General features: G+C 45.2%; 1 long non-coding RNA gene across 1 annotated transcript in view; it reads left to right on the forward strand.

Moving 5' to 3' along the window:
- LOC137633981 (uncharacterized) overlaps window positions 1-11,790 on the forward strand; it is a 55,147-nt gene extending 43,357 nt beyond the window's left edge. Inside the window, exon 3 of the long non-coding RNA XR_011042396.1 lies at window positions 11,639-11,790. This is a non-coding gene — a long non-coding RNA (uncharacterized lncRNA). The remainder of the gene's footprint in view (window positions 1-11,638) is intronic.
- Window positions 11,791-12,930: the final 1,140 nt, after the last annotated feature.

Consider the following 12,930-nt stretch of genomic DNA (forward strand, 5'->3'; position numbering starts at 1 on the left):
AAGGAAAAGCTACGCCTTCAGGGCCATGCCCTTCGGCCTCAATGTGGCCCCTCGGATCTTCACAAAGCTGGCGGACGCCATAGTACAACAGCTCCGCCTCCGAGACGTCCAGGTGATGGCCTACCTCAACGATTGGCTAGTCTGGGCTCCATCGCCCGAGGATTGTTTAAAATCCTGCAGCAAAGTCACCCAGTACCTAGAACACCTGGGATTCAAGATAAACGTGAAAAAATCTCGCCTCTCTCCAGCTCAGAAGTTCCAATGGTTAGGAATCCAATGGAACCTTCAGTCACACCGCCTTTCCATCCCCCAGAAGAAAAGGAAGGAAATAGCAGGGTCTGTCAAGCGACTACTGATCTCCAAGCGGATCTCAAGACGCCAGCAGGAACGAGTTCTAGGCTCTCTACAGTTCGCCTCAGTAACAAACCCGGTGCTTCGTGCACAGCTAAAGGATGCCGCGGGAGTCTGGAGACGTTCTGCATCCATCGCTCGAAGAGACCTCAAGAGACGGCTCCCAAACAGACTTCGACTTCTCCTCAAGCCGTGGTCGGAAGCAAAGGCCCTGAAAAGGTCCATCCCTCTTCAACACCCACCTCCATCACTCAACATCCACACGGACGCTTCGCTGGAGGGTTGGGGAGGTCACTCCCACCAAAAACAGGCTCAAGGCACATGGTCTCCCCTGTTCAAGACGTTTCACATCAACATCTTGGAGGCCATGGCGGTCCTTCTAACTCTGAAGAAACTCTCCCCGCCTCCCTCGATCCATATTCGTCTAACCCTAGACAACTCGGTGGTAGTTCGATGTCTCAATCGCCAAGGCTCAAGATCGCCCCAGATAAATCAGGTGCTTCTGACAATCTTCCGTCTGGCAGAGAGGAAGAAATGGCACCTGTCTGCAGTTCACCTACAAGGATTCCGCAACGTGACAGCGGACGCTCTATCTCGGACAAGCCCGATAGAGTCGGAATGGTCTCTAGATGCAAGATCATTCTCCTTCATCTCTCACCAAGTCCCAAAACTTCAGATCGATCTCTTCGCAACGAGCGACAACAATCAACTTCCTCGGTATGTGGCCCCGTACGAGGACCCCAAGGCAGAAGCAGTGGATGCCATGTCACTGGACTGGAACAGATGGTCCAAGATCTACCTGTTCCCTCCCACCAACCTTCTGCTGAAAGTCCTCTCCAAGCTGAGAACCTTCAAAGGGACAGCGGCCCTAGTGGCTCCCAAGTGGCCCCGGAGCAACTGGTACCCCCTTGTCCTGGAGCTGCAGCCCAAGCTGATCCCTCTCCCGGGCCCAGTTCTCTCCCAACAAGTACAGAAGTCGACTGTCTTCGCTTCATCATCGAAAATCAAGGACCTTCATCTCATGATTTTCTCTCCCTAGCCGCAAAGAAGAGGTTTGGGATCTCGAAGAAAAGTCTAGACTTCCTCGAGGAATACAAGACCGAATCCACAAGACGGCAAAACGAATCATCTTGGAGAAAATGGGTCTCTTTCGTCAAGGCAAAAAATCCTAAGGAAATCACCATTGATTTCTGCATGTCCTTCTTCATTCACCTTCATGGACAGGGATTAGCAGCCAATACGATTTCGACTTGCAAATCGGCCTTGACTAGACCACTATTGTATGCCTTCCAAATTGATCTGTCCAGCGACATCTTCAATAAACTGCCGAAAGCATGCGCTCGTCTACGCCCAGCACCCCCACCGAAACCGATCTCCTGGTCATTGGACAAGGTGCTCCATTTTGCCTCCAACTTGGATAATGATTCATGCCCTCTCAAGGATGACTCAGAAAGTTATATTTCTCTTTGCTCTTGCCTCAGGAGCCCGAGTCAGCGAAATAGTGGCATTGTCAAGAGAAGAGGGTCATATCCTGTTTACTGATTCAGGAGACATTACCCTCTCCCCGGATCCGACGTTTCTCGCCAAAAACGAATTACCCACCAAAAGATGGGGCCCCTGGAGAATATGCCCCCTGAAGGAAGATGCCTCTCTATGCCCAGTAGAGAGCCTCAAGGTCTATCTTCGCAGAACTTCGAACTTTGGTGGAGGGACTTTGGTGGAGGGCCTTTGGTGGAGGGACTTTGGTTGAGGCCAACTCTTCAAAGGAGAAACATCGGGCAGCGACCTGTCACTGAAACAACTAAGAGCGAAAATCACCTACTTCATTCGCAGAGCGGATCCTGACAGTACACCCGCCGGTCACGATCCTAGAAAAGTTGCATCGTCTCTGAATTTCTTTCAGAGTATGGACTTCGAAAGCCTTAAATGCTTCACAGGCTGGAAGTCCTCGCGTGTTTTCTTCAAACATTATGCGAAACAAGTGCACGAAGTCAAACATTTTGTGGTAGCCGCAGGTAGTGTTATGAAACCTGCACCTAACTCTGCATAGAACAGCGAGTTACTTGGGACTCTAACTCTTCGGGTGCCTATGTTGACCCTCGAGCGATACAGTGATGTCGAAAACACTTAGTGCTTCCTTATAACTGTTCTTATCCCAGGTGAAATGTCATAGTCGTCACACAAGTGCCGCATGCCTAGAGCATGATGTGTTTTAATTAAAGACTGACGTTCCTCGAGAACGAGTGCCTACTAATAAATTTGAAATTCCCTTTCAGATTCAAGAGCAAGTCTTTATTACTATGTACATTATAATTTACTGTAAATTAACTTTACTTAATGCTGCAATTCATTTAATTTTCTGCAATTGTGAAATAAAATTCCTATTTTATTACTTGTGCGTCTCAATCCGCTCCTACTTATACTATGAAATACATGCCTGTCATAGTTTTATTATCCCCTTCCCTATGGTTCATGGAGATACTAAGGTCCTAACCCTTATTATATATTCACTCTTACAATGTAATATTCCAATACGAATACTTACTCTTCATACCCTAGAGACGAAACTAACCTTCTCAGCTCACAGTGTCCAACCACCACTTGTCTGCCTTCCAGAATGTTCCGATACGAATGCCAACCATTCAGTCTCGTCTCCAAGTTCTTCAGGTTCTTCTAGCAAGGTGAATAGCCCTTCGATAACCACTTTGATCTCGGCATGGCCCGTGGGAACTTCACTGCCAAGGGGGCAGGAAGATTCTTCCCTACGGTTCTTTTATTAAGATTACTATGCTACATTGTTCAAAGCCCTTGGCACTTACCCAATAGGAGAAAATCTACCACGATACATTGATTCTCTGGTATTCTTCCATCAGGACGCCATGGCTTGAGCCCAAAAAACGGATTTTGAGGGAAGCGAAAAATCTATTTTTGGGTGAGATAGCCATGGCGTCCTGATGGACCCTCCCTGCTACTTCGTCTAGTTTTTAGGTCCAACCCTGCTCTGCTGTATCATGGTGATCGGCAAGCAACTGGCTTCAGGATGAGGACGGACGTGACGTCATTTAGCAATGGCGCCCGTTTGTTTACGTCTCGAGTACCAAAAGTAGCCACGGACGAGATTAGCTGTGGAACGGCTCCCAGCTATTCTCCGCCCTTACACACCGAAGTGTTAACTCTGTTCGGGGTGTAGATAGCTATGTGGCGCGTTAATACATGCGTCCCCTGTTGATATACAATGTCTTAAAAGGGAAACCTTTAGGATACTCGCTCCAGAAGTTAGAATTCTGTGATAACCTGTGGTTAAATTCTCTGGGAATATCTTAGTAGTTATATACCCAAGGAAGCTACCAAAAAAGGGATTTTGACGTAGGAAAAATCTATTTCTGGGCGAGGGACCTGTGCCGCCCAGTGAATAAGCTCCATTTAGCACTTATTCTTAGGTAATTTACTGCTAAATATACCAGAGAAAAAATGTAAAGGAGTGCTAGGTTAACTAGCTCACTCACCTATTGGTGTCGGTATAAAATTGGGCGTATAATCCAGAGGTCCCGCACTATTTAGATTCATCCACGACAGAAACCCCAATAGAGGAGAGCCGTTCAACCTCACTCGGTACTACTAACACTGCATCCGCTCAGAACCCAACTCCTTAGCACCCAAAGTTTGGGGACTCCAAGGGAGAGGAGCTGGGAGGGTTCACTGGGCGGCACAGGTCCCTCGCCCAGAAATAGATTTTTCCTACATCAAAATCCCTTTTCTGGGCTCGAACCTGTGCCGCCCAGTGAATCTATACAAGAGAAATGTCACCAAACTTGCAAAATAAAGGAAAAAACATAAGCGTAAGGGAAATACAGGATGCTTTAATCAGAGATGAGTACCAAAAAACAATTATAAGGGTATCTTAAATATGGACATAAATCCACTTGGTTGACAAATAAGGTAGGTATAATAATGCCGTGAGTGATAATATATACAGATACTCAGGAGTTTTAAAAATTTATAAATATAATAACAGTATTCAGGTGCGAGACCAACGAATACAATAGGGTATAAATGAGGCAGGTAAGAGGGAGAGATAAAGAGACAAGGCATTAACCTGTGAGTTACCTGGGAGTAACTACGCTCCCTGCAGCTACTGTAGAAAATTTTAGGGCTTCCAGATGTTTAAGGTAGTGTTTCTTGAACACTGACGGTGATTTCCACCCTGTATACCTGGAAAGGTCCGTAAAATTCATGTGGTGAAAAAAGTTCACCGAAGTAGCAACCGCTCTGATATCATGTGCAAGAGGAAAAGAGTCAGGGCTAGCTTGTTTAATAAAATACAAAATTTGTTGCCTGATCCCTTTAATAGTAATGGTACCGCCTTGTTCTCTAACGAATAGAGGCCCCGAGGAGTTAGAGGAGGTCCGGGATAAATAAGACCTAAGAGTAGTAACAGGGCACAGAGACGGGTCTTGCGTGAGGGGAACAATTTTCCAGGAGGACCATCTGTTCTGAGGGTCTTCGTTCTTAGCCAAAAAGAATTTGTTAGGTGAAAGAAGGACCTCTCCCGAAGGCAGGAACTCAATATGACCCGGGTCTCTCGACAAAGCTGCCAGTTCAGAAATTCTTGCCCCGGAAGCCAAGCTCACCAGGAAAAGTGTTTTCCTGAGTAGGGGAATGTAATCACAAGAACTGTTAAGGGTATCAGAAGCCAATTTGAGTACATCATTAAGGAACCAGGTCACCGGGGTAGGACGAGTAACCGGTTTCAGTCTGGCACAGGCTTTCGGAATTGAAGCTAACAAAGAGTCGGTTAAGTCTATGTTAAAACCCACTAGGAAGATCTTTTTCAAAGCAGATTTAATAGTGGTGATAGTATTGGCTGCCAGACCTGATTCTAATAAAGATCTAAAGAAAGTGACTGTAAGGTTCAAGTTCATACATTTCACGTCTGAGTCTATCAAAAATTTTGCCAACTTTTTAACTGCAGAGTCATACTGGCGGATGGTGGAATCCCGTTTATCCGATTCTAGGAACAGGGTGTTTTGAGGATCAATATTGGCACCATGCATGGCCGCAAACTTCATAAAGTCCATAAAGTTAGGGCGCTCTGAATGTTTGAGAAAGCGTGCACAACGCGTGTTTGTACTATCTGAGACAGAACCGGATTGGGTATCGGGTGAGGGTATAGTCTCAACTCTCGCAGGAAAGGATACCAGTTGCTCTTGGGCCAGTTAGGTGCGACCAAGGCTACTTGTCCCTTGAAGGATCTCAGCTTGTCTAGAACTTTCAGCAAAAGATTCACCGGGGGAAAGAGATAAATCTTTTCCCAGATGTCCCAATTCTGAGACATGGCGTCTGTGGCGTAAGCCTGAGGGTCTAGATTGGGAGCCACATATACTCTCAATTTGTGGTTGGACTCCGTGGCGAAGAGGTCCACTTGGAGACCGGGAACCTGAGAGAGAATCCACCGAAATGACTTTAGATCGAGTGACCATTCCGATTCTAGAGGGGAGGTCCGGGACAGGGCGTCTGCCACTACATTCCGGACTCCCGCCAGGTGGACAGCTGAAAGATGCCAACGGTTCAAGGCTGCTAGGGAGAATATGGCTACTAGAACATGGTTCAGAGGCCCTGACTTTGACCCGCCTCTGTTGAGGCAGCGGACCACCACTTCGCTGTCGGGGACCAGACGAAGGTGTTGTCTCTTGGGAAGAGCGAGACGTTTCAGGGTTAGAAGAACTGCCATGGCCTCCAGCACATTGATGTGAAATTGGCGGAACAAGGGGGACCAAAGACCTTGAACTTTCCTGAGCTGAGAATAGCCGCCCCAACCTGATAATGATGCGTCCGTGTGAATGATTAACTTCGGAGGCGGAAATCGAAGGGGAACTGACTTTGACAGACTGTTTGCTCTTGTCCAAGGAAGAAGTCTTTCCCGTAGAATGGGAGGAAGGCGGACTTTCCTGTCCCGGAGCTTCCGGTTCGCCCTCGAACGCCAGACACGATTGATATCTTTCAATTTTGCCTTCAGAAGAAGATCCGTCACTGAGGCAAACTGAAGGGACCCCAGAATCCTCTCTTGGAGTCGTCTGGAACTTACTTTGTCTTTGAGAAAGCGTTTGGTGTTCCTTGCAATCTCTAACCTCTTGGGTTTGGGAAGACACAGAGTATGAGATATAAGATCCCATTGCAGGCCGAGCCATTGGAACTTCGATTTTGGAAGAAGACGGGACTTCTTGAAGTTGATCTGGAAGCCTAGAGATTGAAGATAATGGATGACTTTGTGAGTGGCTTTTAGGCAATTTTGGGAGGTGTCTGACCAAATGAGCCAGTCGTACAGATAGGCTACTACTTGAATCCCTTGATTTCTGAGTTCCTGAACAGCGACTTCTGCTAACTTTGTGAAGATCCTTGGGGCGATGTTGAGCCCGAAAGGCATCACCTTGAAGGAGTAACTTTTGTCCTCTAAGCGAAAGCCTAGATACGGACGGAAGTGTCTCGCTATCGGGACGTGATAATAGGCGTCTGTAAGATCGATAGAGGTGGTGACGGCCCCACGGGGAAGTAAGGTCCGCACCTGCGAGACGGTAAGCATTCGAAACTTGTCGCATTGAATGGACAAGTTGAGAAGGGATAGGTCTAGAATCACTCTTCTCTTGTCTGAATCCTTCTTCGGGACACTGAACAGCCGACCTTGAAACTTCAGGTGTTTCGTTTCTTGTATGGCGTTCTTTTGTAAAAGATCCTGGACAAATTCGACCAGGTCCGGAGTGGAATGTTGATGAAATTTGTTCGGAGGAGGAGGTCCTTGAATCCAACTCCACCCCAGTCCCTTGGAGATGATACTGAAAGCCCAGGGACTGAACCTCCATTTGTTGCGGAAGGCATAGAGCCTCCCCCCTACCTGCTGCACCTCAGTATTGGTTTGAGGAGTTGCCTCCACGTCCGCCTCGGAAGTTCTTTCCCCTGCGAAAGGCTCTTCCCATGCCTTTGTTCTGGTTAGAACCACGGTGGTAGCCTCTACCTCTACCATAACTCTGGGAAGAGCTATGAGCCTCATAAGACTGGTTAAAGGCAGGAGAAGTGGCGGAGGCACCGGAAAGCTGGCTCTTAGGGAGCAGAACGGTGACATAGTCGTCCGAAGGAGCCTGAGAGGTGGAAGGCTGTGCAGGGGCAACAGGAGATGGGGGAAGAGGCAGCCGGAAATTGGACGAACCACTCTGCTGTTGCCTGAACTGGGTGGAGGTATATGGACGGAGCTTCTTCCTACCCCGGGCTTGGTAATTTGCAGGGTCATATTTACGTTTAGGAGTCAAACCCCAACGGGCTTTAAGGCTCTGGTTGACTCTAGTGGCCTCCGCCAAGACTTCCTCTACAAGAACCTCAGGGAAGAGATTTGGACCCCAACAGGAGGACCGGATAAGCTTATTAGGTTCATGCCTAATAGTCGCCTCTGCCAGGACATGTTTGCGACACCTGCGTTTAGCAGTAGCGAAGTCATACAGGTCATAGTATAATGACTGCAACGTAGCCTTGTTGAGAGACTTAAAAATACTCTCAGTATCGTAAGTCAAGGCTATCGACTCCGTGGAAGTGGCCAAGTTCAGAGTACGGCCAACGCGTAGGCGGGAATCATACTCCTGTTTAATGAGGGATTCCGGGAGACGGGGAAGCCGCTCACTAAACATTACTGAAGCACAGTCTGCTGCTAGCTTGCCAGAGGTAAAGGTGGTATGGACGTTGTCCCAACACTCAATGCCTGAAGGAAGAAGGAGGGAGATTGGATCCACCTCTCGGATGGGAGGCAAGGGCTTCTTCTCCAGAGCATATTGGAAGGCAAGCTCTGCTACCTTATTGACACATGGAGTCACGGTGTTTTTGTCCATTAAGAACATTGTGAAGGAGCTCTTATAAGGCGTCAACATGGTGTTGGTGCAGCCGATGTCATTCAGGAATCTGGCCCACAAAGATTGGGCTTGCTCTTTAGGGAAGATGACTGTCTCTTTGGGGACCTTGTCTAACCGAACCAAAGCTTCCTCGGTAAGCCTGGCATAACCATGAAATGGAAATGCCAGACCAGGAGGAAAGAATTCAAAGTCCTCTAGGGGACGAGTGCCAAGACCCTCCAAAGTTAACATTCCGTCTGAGAACGGGGAATGAAGAGCCATACGCCAAGGGTTATTCTTGGCAAACGGCGGGAGCTTAGAGGCATCCGGGATGAGAGAGCTTTGGACTCGCTCCGGAGCACCTTGCTCTAATGCCCCAAGTCTCTGACCGATGTTAGAGAACATCGTGTCCATCTTAGACTGCATCTCTGATACCAACTTAGCCTGCATCTCCGACACGATGCGAAGCATGGCTGATTCAGAAAGGCCCGGGCTAGCAGCAGGAGTGGCGGAATGAACTCCCGGGTCGCGAGACTTAGAGGAGGAGCCAGAAGCCTTAGATGACAGGTTTGTATTCTGCTTAGAACCATGAGAAGCCTTATGAGGCTTACGAGCTTTAGGTAAGGTTCTAGACTTATTCTTGGGGGGAACCGAGTGTGATCGTTGGGACGAATCACGGTCCCCAGAAAAACCATGAAAGGAAGAGCGATCAGATGAAGAAGAAAGAGAGGGGCTGAGGATAGGAATCTCAGCGCCGGAAACACCTGCCTCACTTACCACCCTACCTGTATCTGGATCATCCAATAACATGGGTTCCACGTCAAGGTTCATGGAGGCAACATTGTCTTCTAGATCTCCGGGGGCGTCCGACGGATCCTGCTCTGGATCAATGAACCCCGCTATGGTGGCATCAATGTGGGCAATGATGGGAGCTGCAACATGCCTAGCCACAGCGGCTGAAGACTTGGCGTTGGGGTAAATCAAGGAACAGTAGTCCTCAGAGAGGACGTACGGCCGCTTGGACTTCACGTTCCGGGCAAAACCACCAACCCACACTTTCAGTGTGGCCCGAGCCGCAGACTTTTGCTCCGGGGATGCCTGAAATAATAGTGGGAATTAAAAAGGGAAGACTCCCAGTGGTCCTTCAAGACCATAGATATCTTACTAAATAGTGTATGTATGCCAAAAAAGGTAAGATAAATAAGAAGGCAACATAGCCAACGGGACTCACCGAGTCAGATCCAAGGGTGGTAACGAGGTCAAAACAGACCACACAGTTATCCGGGTGCCATACCACGACATCCTCCAGCTGCACTCCGCAGAGGGCGTGAGACCGACAGACGGTATGGCCGCAGGGCTGATGTAGAACAGCTGCACAGGCCGTCGTCTGACAATGCACCATCTATAAAAAGAATAGTATATGAGAAACTGTAATTCTCTTAAGTAGGGGCGGGTCCGGAGGACCCGGGCCTAACATAAGCCTAACACAAGATTAGAGCTTAACTGTAATATTCTTAAGTAGGGGCGGGTCCGGAGGACCCGGGCCTAAACATAAGTCTAGCTTAAGACTAAAGTATAGCCATCCATTCCGGTCGAGCCGGGAGCATAAAAAAGGATGCAACAACAAGAAATTAAGACACATGGTGTCTGATTTCCCGGGGCGAGGCTAAGCCCCGGGCCGGGAAATAAAAGTATCCAAAACCAATTCGTATAGGAACTCCGGGATAGTGATCTGTCATATAATCATTATATATAATCATAGGAACTGTTATAAATTAAAAGGGGGGCGGAACTGTAGATAAGAACCGCCAACCGAACCCAGAGGGTTTCATATAACATAAACCAGTGTGATAAGTGAATATAGAATAGGGTGCACCGGGATCCAACTCTGTTGACCGGTGGCCAACCAGACTAGATAGAGACGAACCCGCTGGGACACCCGGAGGACAAAGTCCATAAACACTGAACTACCCCCTCTAAAAGGAGGGAAGGCAACGGTCCCCTAGGGGAGGGGGGGAGAGAAGCCTAGCCGCCCACCTAGCGAGAGGGGGAGCATGGGGGAGGATCACGTGATAAGGAGCAGCAGGGCTACCAACTGACGATCCCCAACCAGACAGATCAAACGGAGTAATAGCACAATATTCATTATAATAGTGATAGCGTTGATAATATAAAATAAACACATAAAATTTTTTTTTTTTTGGGCAAGGCATGCAACATAATAATTAAATCACAAAAGACACACCTGATGGCTTAAAAAATAACATTGCCGCCTAGCAACGAAGGTCGGCAGCCATAACGATACGTAAATGATATCGGCCCAAAAAGTGAACCACGAGGGTTCTAAACGCTAAATAATGAATATCCACAATAACAAATAAAATTTAATAATAAAAATAATAAAAATAATACATATAGTAACACCGCGAGTGAAACTAAAAGCTCTCAAAACAGGAGTACCAACTGTAAGTGGAATCAAGCAAGATCGATATGAACGAAGAGAATAAACTCCTATAATTCAAATATTAAACGATCTAGGTTGCTCAAAACACAGCAAAACCAAGCTTGGTACTTAACTTAGACGGTGTCTCCTGGGAAACCGACGAAGAAGCCATAATCCAATGAAAATAAGTGGAAAAACGAGAGCACAACAAAAAAGCGGGTTACAACTCAAGACGTGCTAAAAGGAGTTGGGTTCTGAGCGGATGCAGTGTTAGTAGTACCGAGTAAAGTTGAACGGCTCTCCTCTATTGGGGTTTCTGTCGTGGATGAATCTAAATAGTGCGGGACCTCTGGATTATACGCCCAATTTTATACCGACACCAATAGGTGAGCGAGCTAGTTAACCTAGCACTCCTTTACATTTTTTCTCTGGTATATTTAGCAGTAAATTACCTAAGAATAAGTGCTAAATGGAGCTTATTCACTGGGCGGCACAGGTTCGAGCCCAGAAAGGAACCTTCCATCAGGACGCCATGGCTATCTCACCCAAAAATAGATTTTTCGCTTCGCTGAAAATCCGTTTTGTAATAGGCCTTGTGTTGTTAACATGGACAAAATGGGTTATTTAAAAACCCAGATAGGAACAAATATATGTTATATTGACAAATACCAAAATTCCATTGATAGAAATGTTCAGTATTTATGTAATATAGTGAAATTCTATTTGTTTTGTAGTCTTATTTGTTTTGTAGTTTCTTATACGAGTGGCTTAAATGCTATTTGTTTTGTTTTGCAGCTCTAAAATAGCATTTAAGAGAATAATTTATTTTGGTTTTGTAGACTACAAAACAGCATTACGAGACTACAAAACCAATGCTCTTAAATGCTTTTAGTTTTGTATTATACATTTTAACCCTTTTACTTCTATGCAAATATTCTTAAATTAACTAATTGTGAGATTTCATGTGTTTCAGCTATAGGCCTAAACATAACTCAGCGTTGGAGCATTCTCATACCAAAAGATTGCAAGGAGTCGGAGACAAGCGGAGGATCGTCGACACCGAAGAAATAAATCAAAAGACGCTGGTAAATCCAGGGCAAAATTACGGAAAATCTGGATCCATAATTGTACAAATTCAAAAAAAAAATTATTTTTTTCATTTAAAAAAAATATAATTTTTTTTTTGGCCTGTGACAAAACAGTATCTCAGTTTTAAAATAATTTTGGAATAATAAAAAGTTTTAAAGTAATGATATTTATTATATAATTTTATTTTGGCCCAAAGAAATTATACAATTGGATTCTTTTTGTACAAGAATCAAAGATTTTGAACTTCCAATAGTATATATGGGTGGTATGACTGGCCAGAATTTTGAAATGGTGGCTAAAAGTTGCCAGGTAGTATATTTATTCTGAATTACTGGACATAGTCTCCAAAATCACTTCTTTCCTCTATATAGGAGGGACGGCCAGGGGTCAGACCTTAATGCTTCACTAGATTGACTAATTCCTGTATATCCGTCCAAGAATACAGAACTAACGTCATCTTCATCACTTTCTGAAAAGTATATCGCAGTTTAGCATTAATATAGAAAATGGGCATCATGGAAAACGAGATTCAAGATCACGGAATCACACACTAGACACAACAGCTAAACGTATGGTCGTTATATTGATAAGATCAATATGCATAAATTAAGCATTACTTGTAAAACTCTATTAAATATGAGGAATACAAAAACATTAACGAGATAATTTGAAGAGATGAAAACATTAACACTGAATAACAATAAACATTATAAAGACATTTGTAGAATAATTATGCGACTGGAAATAAGACACTTTTTAATAATATTGCCAGTGTCGCTAGGTGCTTTTTTAACTGTCAAAATGATTTGCATATATACTTCGTCTTTATATAAAAATGTATGAAATATTAATAATGAATTACGAAGCGTATGTTACAAAAAATGGACAGTTAAATTTTGATAAGATACAAGCGAAGGACTGAAAAGCAAATTAGTATTTCCATCTTCTCTTTATTACAAGAATCTTCTGAGAGGTTGAATGATAATATTAAGTTTGCAATACAGTATATAAAGACGGAAGTATGTCAATGAAAACCTCTACATGAATGTGAATGACATAGACCTAGATTAGATATGTTTAAAAAGCTTGAAAACGAAACAGTGAAAGTTTAAAGAAACTGATAAAAGCTTGAGACAAAGAAAGAACAGGTTAATTATGTTTCTTGTTATTTACCTA

Source organism: Palaemon carinicauda, chromosome 43, assembly GCF_036898095.1.
Source record: "Palaemon carinicauda isolate YSFRI2023 chromosome 43, ASM3689809v2, whole genome shotgun sequence".
Classification (NCBI taxonomy): domain Eukaryota; kingdom Metazoa; phylum Arthropoda; class Malacostraca; order Decapoda; family Palaemonidae; genus Palaemon; species Palaemon carinicauda.